Here is a 13,830-nt window from a genome sequence, read left to right as displayed (position 1 = left end):
CCTTTTCTGCTGCTGCAACATCTTTCATTTTTACACATTATGAAGTTTTTTTGTTTTCACAGCCTTTTCAGGATTTACAACAGAGGATCCAAACATCCCTCCAAGGTATGGTTTGTCTCTTTGATTAATGAAAGCACTCAACACAGGCAGAGGAACACTTAAGGGACTCATGCTCATAAGAAAATTGATTACCTTTAACTAGAAAACAATGGAAAAAGGGGAAGTGTAATGACTGGGCACCTATTTTACCTCACAATCATTACAGGGTGCAGGAAAGCAATCACCATATTGTGTAAAACTCTGGTATTAATGACTCTTAAAGTGAGAGAAAACACTGGTTAAAAACACTTCTCAGAAGACTGATTACAGCCATCATAGCACAAAATGAAACATTAATATCACAAAGATTGGAGTGGGGCTCTGTTTTGATTAAAATAAAGCCTTCTTGCTCACAGCGATCATTTTTGTTCCTAATCTCCAGCACATAAAACAGAACAAATGTGGGTCTAAAGAGAAGTCAGTCACAAAAGCCTTGTAGAAGATTAATCAGTGTTAATTTGAACCCTGTTCCAAAAACAACCAAAAACCCATCCTTCTCTGCTTCTTTACAACCAACAGTTAAAATCAGGCCGTATTGCTCTGGATTAAACCAACTCCTCATTTCAGCAGCCTATTAGATTCATCCCCTCTGCTAATGGGCCTTGTGATGAGCTATTGATCTACAGCAAGGTGTCTCAGGAAGTGTTGGAGCAGTACACCGAACAAAACCCACCCAAAGAAGCAAAAACTAAAAAGTAACACTAAAGACTTAGTCAAAGTCTCCGTATTCAGACTCTCGCTAGTCTCATAATTGACCCTTTCACCTGTCTCGTTCCCCAGTCACTGAGGTCACACCTGTCAAGCTTCCCAGTCTAGCATGGCACAACATACAGCCATGGAAACTTCAGCAGATACCACTCTGAAGCCTCAACAGCTGTACGGAAATGAAGGTGGGTCCTCAAACTGACGAAAACAGTACGCCTCATTTCTAGACATGTTTTCTTTACTGTGACTCTGGGATGCCAAAGATTTTAGGGGGGTAAGGGACTTTGTCTGCTCTGAGGTTGCCAAAATAAGATTTGCAAATATCGACTTAAACCATCAAAAAGCAGTTATTAAGTAGTTTATACAAAGGTCTTTTGGTAAGAAAAGCATGCTTAGGCCTTTTTAGGGTTTTATCAGCGAAACACTGAAAACCTATGTTGATTTTTGATGGCAGTGTGTCACTTTTTCCTCATCTTTTGGGTCCTGGGGAGCTCTGCATGTCTTAGGTGCATGTAGGGGGGGCTCCAGGGAAAAATGATTGGGAAACACTGCTGTAGCCAGAGTTCACAGTAAGGTCAAAGGGCAGGCTTAGGCCCTGTCCACATGGAGGCGAATTCAGGAGTGTACACAAAAGTTTTTTGTTGTATCTGTGTTTCATCCGCACAGAAACAGCGTTTTGGGAGAAACCCTTACAGGCTTGGCATAAGTACTACAGCGTTTCCAGTCGTTTTCAGTGATTCCATGCTTACACGGATATTTCCTGAAATGGTCCCGTATTTACGGAAAGAAACAGAATTATATCGTTTTCATCTACATGTGGACAAGGCCTTAATGCTTGAGTGCTTTTTAACTGAACCAGATGCAGCAGGAAGAAACATCTTGAAGGTGAGATTTAATCCATAGATCACCCGGATGATCAGAAAACAAAGACTGTGGCTGACTCACACCAAAACAGTTTCACCACTTGTGTCTCTTAGCATTGTGATGCTTAAGTTTTGAAAATGATATGATAATAAGCACCGGCTATTTCTGCCAAGTCTGTCACAATAAAAGCCTGCAATGCTTATCATTACTGTTTACTTTTATTTTGAAGAGCAACATCAGGAAATGGTGGGTTTTCAGCAACAATTTGACACTTAGAGATGTCTTTCATGACTGAAATTTGGCCTGGTGGTTCATAGCACAGTGGTCTGTCATACAACAAACCTAAATACAGATTTATTTTCACTCTATCATCCGGGTAGGTTAGAGCTAACTTTGTGTGAATAGTTTAGCCTCACGAGCTAATGCACTAACACCTGTAATATTTTAAAAGTCTTAACAGCTGTTCAGACACAACACTCATAAAAACACAAACATGAAAAGTTGACTTTGAACAGCAAAAAAAAAAAAGTTTTGTTAACTAAAATGTACAAACATGTTACTCCACGTGCTTCTTCTTTTCACTGGGAGAGTAGAAACCTTTTTTCATCTGTGGTTTTCCAGAAACAAAGCATGGCTCAACTAACCCACAGGCCTGCCTGATCTGCTGCAAAATTTCAGGAACAAGGCCTCAGCTGTGCCAGCCAGTCTTTATTGATCCCAAACTGATCAATTTCTATGTCACAGCAGCAACAATCAACAGGTAAAGCAGCAGCAGAATACATGCACTTACACATAAGCAATAAAAATTATGTACCGTATTTTCTGGACTATAAGTCGCACTTTTTTTCATAGTTTGGCTGGTCCTGCGACTTATAGTCAGGTGCGACTTATATATCAAAATATATATAATTTAACATGTTTTAAATGTTAATTCATACTGACTGACATGCACAAGGAGTAAACATTACTGTCTACAGCCACGAGAGGGCGCTCTAGGCTTGTGACAACCATGGTGACAACTATATGCTATATGCTCCTGTGCTACTGAAAAAATGAGCGAAAGAAAGAAAGTTTAGAGTGAGTGAGAAACTTGTGAGGGACTGGCAAAAAGCAGAGGTTACTCTTACTGCAATGACGAAAACAAAGAAAGCTGATCGTGGGCTGTAAGGAAGATGGCCAGAGCTGGAGGAATGAGTCCACAGATGGGTGCTTGAACAACGTGCTGCTGGGAGAGGCTTGTCAATGGTGCAGTTACGTCTCCACACCCTGGTAGTTGCCAAGGAGAGGAATATAAATGACTTTGCCAGCGGGCCCTCTTGGTGTTACATCAGAGCACAGACAACGGTGTGTCAGTTTTTAAATAAATGCGACTTATAGTCCAATGTGACTTATAGTCCGGAAAATACGGTAGTTAAAATCAATTAAAAGGTATGAACATATTTAAAGGGCAGTAAGTTATCTAGCAGTAGAAATAAATGGTTGAATAAAAAATTACACTTATAAACTCTATAAACTCTGGGCTTATTGCAGCAGGTATAAATAATATAAACATAAATTGCTCGAAGGTGACTGTTGAACTGTGCAAGAAAAGTAAGACAGTTTGTCATAATCTACATTAATCTGAACAGTTTTGTTCATTGAAGTAATTACGCATTTAAAATGCAAGCAGTGTGTTGAGAAATGATGAAGAGAAATAAAGAGAAAAAATTAAGAGCACTGACTAATAAATTATATGTATGTGTAAGATGAAGATATCCTCCATTGGGATGGACTTTAAAAAATCAGTCAGCTCACTGTCTCACATGGACATTTGTGACTCCTTTATGGCTGTTTCATCCGTCCTCGACCCAGGTGTTCTGCAGCCACAGAGACATCTGTGCCCAGGTGACCTAACATCATATAAATGCCTGTAGTTTCTAACACATTTCACTGTATTTAGCAGTATTTCTTCAGAAAGTTTGAGTAAAGTTCTTCCATTTTTCAACCATTCTTCTTTGTAGTGTTTTGCTCTCTGGTTTGAACATTGCTCAGTTCTGCCCCCACATTTGGTATGTATTTACAATCATGGACAAAACTATTGGCACCCCTGGAATTTTTCCAGAAAATACACCATTTCTACCAGAAGTTGTTGTAATTACAAATGTTTTTGGTGTACACATGTTTGTTTCCTTTATGTGCATTGGAGCATCACAAAAAAGCCAAAATTGACATAATTTTACACAAAACTCAAAAAAATGGGCCAGACAAAATTGTTAAATTGTTACTTAATATTTGGTTGCACACCCTTGGAAAAAAATAACTGAAACCAATCTCTTCCTATAACCATCAGCAAGCTTCTTGCACCTCTCAACTGGAATTTTGGACCACTCTTCTTTTGCAAACTGCTCCAGGTCTCTCAGATTTGAGGGTGCTTCTTGCAACAGCAATTCTGAGATCTCTTCATAGGTGTTCAATGGGATTTCGATCCAGACTCATTACTGGCCACTTCAGAACTCTCTAGCGCCAACCATTTCTTGGTACTTTTTGCGGGATGTTTGGGGTCATTGTCCTGCTGGAACACCCATGACCTCTGACCCAGACCCAGCTTTCTGACACTAGCCCCTACATTGCGGCCCAAAATCTTTTAATAGTCTCCAGATTTCATGATTCCTTGCACACAGTCGAGGCACCCAGTGCCAGACGCAACAAAAAAAAAAAAAAAACATTTTTGAATCTCCACCATGTTTGACTGTAGGTACTGTGTTCTTTTCTTTATAGGCCTCATTCTGTTTTCTGTAAACAGTAGAATGACGTGCTTTTCCAAAAAGCTCTACCTTAGTCTCATCTGTCCACAAAATGTTCTCCCAGAAGGATTGAGGCTTACTCAGGTACAGTTTTGCAAACTCCAGTCTGGCTTTTTTATGTCTCTTTGTCAGCAGTGGGGTTCTCCTCGGTCTCCTGCCATAGCACTTCATCTCATTCAGATGACCACGTATGGTCCCAGCTGACACTTTTGCACCCTGAGTCTGCAGGACAACCTGAATTTGTGTGGAAGTTGACTGAGGATGTTTATCCACCATTCCAGCTTTCCTGCGTTGCATTATTTTGTCAATTTTACTCTTCTGTCAACGTCCAGGGAGATCAGCCACAGTGCCATGGGTTATAAACTTCTTGATTATATTACACACAGTGGACAAAGAAATTTCAGGATCTCTGGAGATGGTCTTGTAACCTTGAGATTGTTCATATTATTCCACAATTTTGCCTCTGAAGTCCTCAGACAGTTCTTGGCTCTTCTTTCTCTTCTCCATGCTTGGTGTGACACACACAGACACACAACACAAAGGTTGAGTCAACTTTTAGGCATTCTAACTGGCTTCAGGTGTGATTTCTAGATTGCAGCACCTGTTACTGCCACAGGTGAGTTTAAATGAGCATCACATGCTGGAAATAAAATGATTTACCCACAGTTTTAAAAGGGTGACAATCATTTTATCCTTACCATTTTTTGAGTTTTGTGAAATTATGTCAATTTTGGCCTTTTTCTTTAAGGGAAATAAACATGAGTATACCGAAAACATTTGTAATTGCGACAATTTCTGGGAAATGATGTTTTTTCTGGAAAAATTCCAGGGGTGCCAATACTTCTGTCCCTGACTGCACTTATTTGCTTTTTAAAACACATCTTAGTCATTAAAAGTGTTTTGATTTTTGTGTGAAACACATCTACAATGCCTATCCTAAGGCCCCTTTAAACATGAGGTCCCAGGCAGTAGCCTAATGGTAAAACTGCCAATGGGTGTTTAGATGACTTTTTAATGTTTCCTGCCGAGGTTTGTGAATGTAGGCACACATTTTGGGCTTCCTTAAAACACCTGAGAATTTACTGTGTGAAAGCAAACAGCTGAGTTTTCCTGCACCCCCGCCCCGTCAAGTCAAGGTGAGCTGATATGAGAAGGTAGCTGGTTATACGGAGGCAAATTATCACCAGCAAGCAGGCTGAGGATATAAAACACAGCTGTTCAGCTGTTTGTGTTTCTCTTCTCTTCTGCTGATGTGGTGAAAATGTTGAACTACACACAGCATTAATGTAATGGCAGTAACTTTAATCAATGCATTTGACCCTTCATTCTCCACTAAGATGTTTTTTTTAATCATGTAAATGGTAAATGGACCTTAGCTTGTATAGCTGACTATCAAAGTGCTTTTACACCACAGGTCACACCTCCCCATTCATACCCTCTCTCCATCCACACACTGATGACAGAGGTTCATATCAGGAATTGGCCTTCAGTTTTAGCTAATTATATCCATGCCACTAAAAAGCAATGGGGGCACATTGAGGTTAAGTGTCTTGCCCAAGGACACATTGACTTTTGCTCAGAAATAATTATAATCATTTTAAAAGTCATCATTCCTTTGTTATATAGTAATATGCAGAAGTTTACGCATGTAAGGCTAAAAGAATAACAGGCCCCACTGCCCAACAACCCTGGGCTGGACGGGGGATTCTGCTGCTGATTTCACCTCTCTGATGATTGTCATGATTGATGAGTTATGTTTTCTGAGTTTCTTTGATTTTTTTCCCAGTGTCCCCTGTGTTTCTGTGTAAATTCTGTGTATTCTTCCTTGGAGCTTTCCTGGTTGGTACTCTTGATATTTTTTTCTGTTAGTTTGTTCCTCCTTTCATGTGTCCCCTGTGTTTCATGTCTAGTTTGACTTCCTGGTGTTTTCACTCCACTTTGATTGCCCTCACCTGCTTCACCTGTGTCTCATTTGCCACACCTGTCTCCCTGCTTGTAATCACTCTCTGTGTATTTAGGTTCTGTCTTTCTCCCTGTCCTTTGTCGGATCGTTGTTTGTCTCTGTGACTTGCTCCTCGTGATTCCTTCATGAGGCTTCTGTGTATTTTTCCTTTTTTGTTGGACTTACCATGCGTTCACACCAAGTGCGAGTAAATTTATTCGTGCGAGTGAATTACATGTGAAGTCAACATAATGACCCGAGTTGACGCCTGTTCGCCTCAGGCGGCGTGAATCACGCGAATATGCGGCGCGTGACGCACGACTCGTGCAAATGAGACGAATTCACGCCGCCCGTTCCCTTCATCACGTCTACACGCAAGTTCAAAAATCTAACTGCGGTGATTTTTTTGCGCCGTGTAATTTTTGAGCCGCGATAGCCAATCAGCATGGAGATCCTCCGGCAACGTCACTGGAGGTCTCTGAAGGAGGGCTGGCCCGGGACGAAGCGGTTCATTCCACTGGGGCTGTCTGTTGCTGTGTGTGCCCCCAGCTCTACCACACAACGTGTCTGTGCCACTGGCACAGGAATAAAAGGAGCTCGCTTGGAGGAAAGTGAGTGAGGAGGTCAGATTGCCTGGTAATTTGTACAAACATCTGTTTTTCACTCGTTTTCTGCCATCTATTACCAAGTTAGCACAGCCAGAGTTAGCATAACACCGTCAGGCATCCTAATTTTCCCCTCACTACTGGACAGTTACAACCCAATCTCACAAAAATACGTGAAATACTCACGAAGTTTAATCTATTGAGTCGTGTCCATGGACACGAATTTCTGCTTTTTCTCGTGTTGTGCAGCACGAAACTAAATCCCATTCATTTGAATAGGCAGCATCTTTCGTGCTGACATCACGTTTTCTTCAAGAGCAGGAAAGAAGCTATATTGGGTTTTTAATCCGCTCATAAAGCGTAATAACTTGGTATGTATTAACGATAATTCATCGGGTTGCTTTTGTTTTTAATTTTGCTTTCATTACGACGTCATACGACCATATATTGTTATGATTTCAGAATTTATAATCGTTTTTTTACATGTCAATGTGTTGTTCGTACTGTAAGATTTCGTACTGTAAGATTTCATTGAAACTCTGCTTTTTTCCTGTCACCTTGTGTTATTTTTAGACTAATTTTCCAGGAAAATGGCCTGTATTCGCAATTTTTAGCTTCCCTTTAAACTGTTACTACGGTAATCATCACCTCCCATAATTCTCAGCGAGTGTTACGATGAGAACGGAGCACAGAGGTCTGCTTCTCCGTCAGCTTCCTGTCTCTGCAGGGCGTCATGCATGTAAGTATCATGGTTGTTATGATTCTGCATGTTATTTTAAATGTTTACATGAACGCCTTTTTGTGCTTCACTAGCGTGGTTTAAGTACCAGGGCAGTAGAAAAAAGTCAGGCTAATGAGATCACTATTATCATCCGAAAGAGTAATAAGAGTATCTGCATGGCCGTTTTTCTATCAATACAAGCTAAGAAACTCTGTTGATACAGACTGAGTGTAAAGTGGAGTATTACTAATGACCATGAATACTGTCCATTAGTTTTTCACTAATTAAACGTTTAAATGTCCACTGGTCGGACCCCCATGTGTGCCCGGACACTTTATTGTGACGGACGCTGCATTTCATTTAAATGTCCTCAGATATACGTAAAACCACCGCTGCAAAATCTGCATCAAGGATTTCTATAACATCATCAGTTCCTCCAGTCTGGGAATTCTTCATATCCTTAATTTTAAAATTGAGCATGAAGATGGCTGAAGAGGAAAACCTTGGAACATTTAGGCTAGAGGCAAACATCTATGCAAAAACTCTATGCAGGTGTTACAAGGTTACTAAGGACACAGATGAATAGATTGATTGAATTTTTAAATTATGGTGAAAGGCTCATTTCAGCAACAGCCATATTTGTTATACAGGGATTGGTATCTTACATAAAAGCACACCTCTTTTAAAAAATACTGGTAATGTTGATTAAGTTCTTCTTATTACAGTCTTTAAGATTATATAAAATGACACTACACCAGTGGAGTTTCAGAGAACTAAGTGGTCATTCGTTACTTTTCCTTTATTTCTCATCAGTTTTGACAAGTCAGCCTCACAAGAGTTTTCTCTTCAAAACAGAGAGCAGCTGAGGATGGAAAAGGAACAAATCTTGGAGAAAACCCTTCACAGGACTCCAAGTGGGCTGGATTCATGTGGTGGAGGTAAGGTTTACTGTTAATATGCACAAACAATCAGCATATCAGATAAATACTTAATTTGGTTATTCAGAATTAGCTGAACTGGCCAAGTATGCCTACACAACAAGGAATGTGACTGGTTAATTTTGCTCTCAATGTACAGGAATTAAACATTGAAGATAAAAAAATAAATAAACCGACAAAAGTATCAAAAAATAAGATTTAGATGTATACAAGCTATTGTTGGTATTATTTCTACAATAAACAAGTCTATGAGTATTGTTAGTGTGGTTGCAAGATTCACAAAGGATGCAAGGATGCTGACTAGACATGATCAGAATATATAAACAGTTGTATTAAAAAATATTTTTTATAAATATTAGCCTGCTTCAAACCATTTTCTTAAGTTTTTGTCTTCCAGAACCAGATGTGTTTGGATGGCTTTCAGGGCTCCCCTCAAGACCACCGGCCATCAAACTTTAACATCATAGCAGAGAGCCCTGCTCATATCTCTAGTTCAGTGGGTAATCACTGAGAATCAAAGGTAAGAGAAAAACACTGAATGGATGTAACTTGATTTCTCCCTAACAAAGTGAATCTTTTTTAAATTATGAGTTCACATGGGTTTGGGACCTGATTTGATGTTTTTGGCTAGTGTTTGGCTGAAGTTATTGTAGCATGACTGCCCAGTCTGTTTAAAAGAAAGTGGTAATATACTTCATGCATTAAGTTTTTTCTTTGACAGGGATTGATGTTCTAACAACACACCCCCTTTTACTGGAGTTAAACACATTTTTTCTGTATTAATGTGCTTTAAAATGTGATGCAAAGTTTTATGTGTATTTTTTTCAATCCAGTGAAATATATGAATGGTAGAAAGTCCTAATCAGGGGGGAAATAATGTTCATGCTGACAAGGATACTCTGGGGTAGACGGAGGACTTTAGCTGTAAAATGAGAGAGGTCAGCAGTGAAATGATCCAAAGCAACTTGTGGATGACAACAGTATTAGCATAACAGTCTGTTTATATTTAGATTTTTACCTCATTCTAAATGAATCAATCCAAGATAAATGTTACATTTAACATTTGAATCAATTAGTCAATCTTTGTATTGCCACTTCATAACTGGAGTGACACTTCACAAAGAGGGCAGGTCTAGACTGTACTCTCTGTTGTGGTTTATTGTAAATGTAGAGGATGTACTAAATTAGGTCATGCTGTAACTGCAACACTCAAACATATGGTTGATATACAAATAATCAGAAATTGTTTAAAGTAGAAAGAAAAAATAGGAGTGGCATGGTGGCAAGTCTCTTTAGAAAAACTGTTTGATCAAGTATTAACATGGCTGTGGACCTACGCTCTACACCTGTAATGAAGGTCAACTAATTTCCCACTTCTAGGGCTCAATAAATACATCAGTTGTCAAATGTAACTCTGACCCCTATCTTAACAGAATATTATGCTTCATGTGAAGACAGATAATCTAAATTTAATGTAATTAGCATTTCTTCCTGTTTTTACATGTGACTACACTGTAATCACAGATTTCTTTCTTGATTTTATGTTTGATTTTAAATGTATGTTTTTTCTTTTTATGTATGATTCATTTCAGGTCTTTCTGAGGGAAAATTTTGAAGGTGTTTATGTTTGAGACCTTTAGGTATAGAAAAGACTTTTTTCGTCTTGCCAGATGTCTAGTTAAGGGATGTACTCTGTCACAAAAGAGCCGCTGACTTCCCTAAGAGTGGAAGCACATAAGCACACAGAAGTTGTCGTAGTGCTATCTTAAATGAATTTCTCTGAATCAGAGGTAGGAAAAGTATCAGACTGTTGTACTCAAGTAAAAGTACAGTCTACAGTTACTCTGTTTATTGCTTGCTTGAGTAGAAGTAAAAGTACTGGTCTATAAATCTACTCAAGTAAAAGGGAAAATTAAGTCATTTAAAACTTACTCTAAGTACTGAGTGGCTACTTGTGATACCCACAAGGCTTTCACATTGAAATCTGACCTCTCCTTAATGTGCAACAACAACAACAAAATATGGACCTCCAACTAGGTTGTTTATTATAAGGTTGACCTAACCTAAAGTACAATGCAGGAGCTGTTTAGGGAGGAAATACTGAATCATTCTCTGCTATGTGCATGTACTGACTGTCATGTGTTGTGAAAGCTAAACTGGTAATTTTCATGTTGTTGGCAGAAAGCTTGGAACTCCTGGTTGTGGCGTTTAGTGTAATTTTTTTTTTAACTTAGCACACAATGCTTTTTCAAATGTAATTAAGCAAAATACTTCAATGAAATATACTTCAGTAAAAGTAGTAATTTTAAGGATATTACTCCTATTTTCATACTATACTATTCTTGTTATGACTATTGCAGTCATGTGGTGATTTCATAATCATCACTTGTGTTCTCTGTATTTTTTGGGCTGTGTAAAGCACTTTGACTGCTGTCTGTGAAAATTGCTATACAAATAATCTTTACTTAATTACTTTAAAAATGACTCAAAAGTACACAACAAAGCTACTTGGTTACAGTACTGTGTGTAAATGTAATCAGTTACTCTTCACCACTGCTCTGAAATGATCTGATGTATGTTCATACATTTACAGCCAGTCCCTCAGCTGAAAGGCTGACTACCACACAGTGAATCAGTACTATGACAAAAAAAAAAAAAAAATAGGACCTGATCGCCTGTTTGTCAACATCAAACTAAGCAATTGTTCAACACCAAACCAATATAAAGAAATTAATTAATCACAACCTGATCCTTTTCTGTGTACTTCCTCAGTAGTATTCTATTGATAAAATGCAATAGTATCACTAAATATGTTGTTTCTATTACATACAGACCCCCAAAGAGGAGACCCCCCTAGTGACTCCAGACAGCAGCTGATGGAGGTGGAGAGGATGTTGCTGAGGACCAGTCAGAGGACCAGTCAGAGGACCAGTCAGAGGACCAGTCAGAGGACCAGTCTGAGGACCAGTCAGAGGACCAGTCAGAGGACTAGTCAACCAGCAGCAGCTCCAGCTCCTCTGGATGAAATGTTCCTCAAAAGTCTGCTTCCTTCCCTGCAGTGATTGCTGCCTCAGGCAAAATAAAATGTCTTCAAATTCATAAACTGATTTATGAATATAGCACTGTTCTGCTTATTTTAGAACAATTGGAACCAACAGAATAGTTTTGGTTTCTACAAACTGAGGCAAAAATCTCTGCAGGAAATGAGCCAGACTTTAATCTCCTTTCCCCCTTCCTTCTGATCCTTCTCTCTTCAATTTAACTCCTCCAAGCAAGCTCCTTTGTGTTTCTGTTTTGAATTAATGTAAGTTTGTTTAAATGTTATGTTAAATGTTTGTCCTTTTTAGGTAACGATCTCATGTTTCTCTTATTACCATGGGGTAGATATTTGGTTAACATTAACACTCATGTCACTGTCAGCACTATATGAATATTTAAAGTCTAAATATTGCTCATGTTTTTCTAGCTGGTAAATCTGGGATAAATTTCAGTCAATAACATCTTGATTGGAAGCCATCTTAAATTGTTGTGTTGTATATATTTTGCCTCTTGCCAAGGGAATTAAAACAACAAGTACTACATTTCAGTCATAAAATCATTCACAGATTCAGCTGTCCTGATAAATGTTGCTGTCTTGTTAAACCTAGATTAAAATAGTTTTAGCTGAAGTAAAGTTCTAGCCGTCATGAAGTTAATAATTACTCATTCTGAGCCCAGAATCTACCTCCTTTTTCCCTGTAGATAAAGTGTGATATTGGTATCAAGGCCTTTATAGATGAGCTATTTCTGGATCTGTGGTCGTTACTCTGTTAAGAATAGGCTACCAATTATTATAACTTCTTATGTGTGGTGCCTGGAGAAACGTATCTTTCAAACAAGAATTAGAATGAGTTTCTGAATGTTTTCCTGTTAGCATTCTAAATTTAATAATAGGACAAAAATCAAAGCACTGAAACAACTTTATTTTGGTGTTTATATGAAAATTGAAATCAGGATGGACCAGGTGCAGCCAGGGTTACAACTTTGTCTGGGCCTGCTAACATCAGAAGTTTAACCCTTTCCCCTTCATTTAGACAATAATTCTAGACTTTTTCTAAATAAAATGCTGGAAATGCTGGCGCTTATCCAGCTGGCGCTAGTAAAGCAAACAGTTTTTATGGTCCAATCCAAAAATATGTTATATGATTCATTTTCTTCTATCTTAAAGACCCATAACTCAATAATCAGAAGACTTTTCTTTAATTTTTCTATATAGGAAAATTCTCTCTTTTTGATGATAAGCATGAATTATTGTTTGTTTATTGATTGCAGAGAGAGAGAGGAGCGGCGTGTGAGTCTGATCTTAGAAACTGTTTGATTTTTGCTTTAAGGCGATGTAAAGACAGGAACATTTAGCTTTGACTCTTCTTTCCTTCTTTATGTGTGAGTGTTTGTCGAGTCATAAAGAAAGCTACCAGTACCAGTGAAATCACAGGTGACTCTCAGCAGGTGCAGTGTTAGTGAGTGTTGATGAGATCAAGGAGGGCTCGGTTGTGGTAGAGAAGCAAAGCTTCTGCCATGCCAGGCCAAAGCCCTGCAGCTCGATGTAATGGAGACACGTGTGTTGTTTTGCAACCAAGGTAAAGTTTGCCAGCATTTTGTGTGGTCTCAGTTGCGTTTTAACCACATAGATAACTTACCGTTAGCAAATGTTTGTCACGCGTCTACTCAACACAAAACTTTCTTGTTTCGCAACCGGCAAAGAGAGACAGAGCGAGCCCTTGCTTACATCAACCTTATACAGCCTTCCTCAGAGACATAGCCACGCCCACATTACACTTACGATACTCCAAATCTAGTAAGAAAAAACAAAAATGATTTTCACATTTTAGTTTTGGTTATTTAGTAAGTTTTAGCTGACTTTAATAACCTTCATCAGCTAACAGCAGACTATTTAGAAGTGCACAGGTGCTGTAAAAAACTTTTGGAAATGGAAAAACTGACATATGAGACAAAAAAATATAAATGACGAGGAAGGAAATGAGACAGTCAAGGAAAGCAGCATTATGCTGATAACATAGTCACAGTCAGTGAGTGCACGTGTGTGTGAATACGAACTGAAGATTACAACTTGATCAGGTAAAAATAAACTGTGAGTTGACTTTTAATAACAAAGTCAAATAAAGACAACAAT

At 38.7% G+C, this 13,830-nt stretch overlaps 1 long non-coding RNA gene across 1 annotated transcript; it reads left to right on the top strand.

Annotated features, from left to right (window-relative positions):
- The first annotated feature begins 8,314 nt into the window (after positions 1–8,314).
- LOC121527727 lies at positions 8,315–11,574 on the top strand. The gene is made up of 3 exons (XR_005993432.1): positions 8,315–8,657; positions 9,055–9,177; positions 11,490–11,574. It is a non-coding gene; the product is annotated as an uncharacterized LOC121527727 (long non-coding RNA).
- Positions 11,575–13,830: the final 2,256 nt, after the last annotated feature.

This window comes from Cheilinus undulatus, linkage group 19 (assembly GCF_018320785.1).
Source record: "Cheilinus undulatus linkage group 19, ASM1832078v1, whole genome shotgun sequence".
Classification (NCBI taxonomy): domain Eukaryota; kingdom Metazoa; phylum Chordata; class Actinopteri; order Labriformes; family Labridae; genus Cheilinus; species Cheilinus undulatus.
The sequence above is the reverse complement of the archived record's forward strand: the minus strand, read 5'-3'. Positions and strand labels throughout refer to the sequence as shown.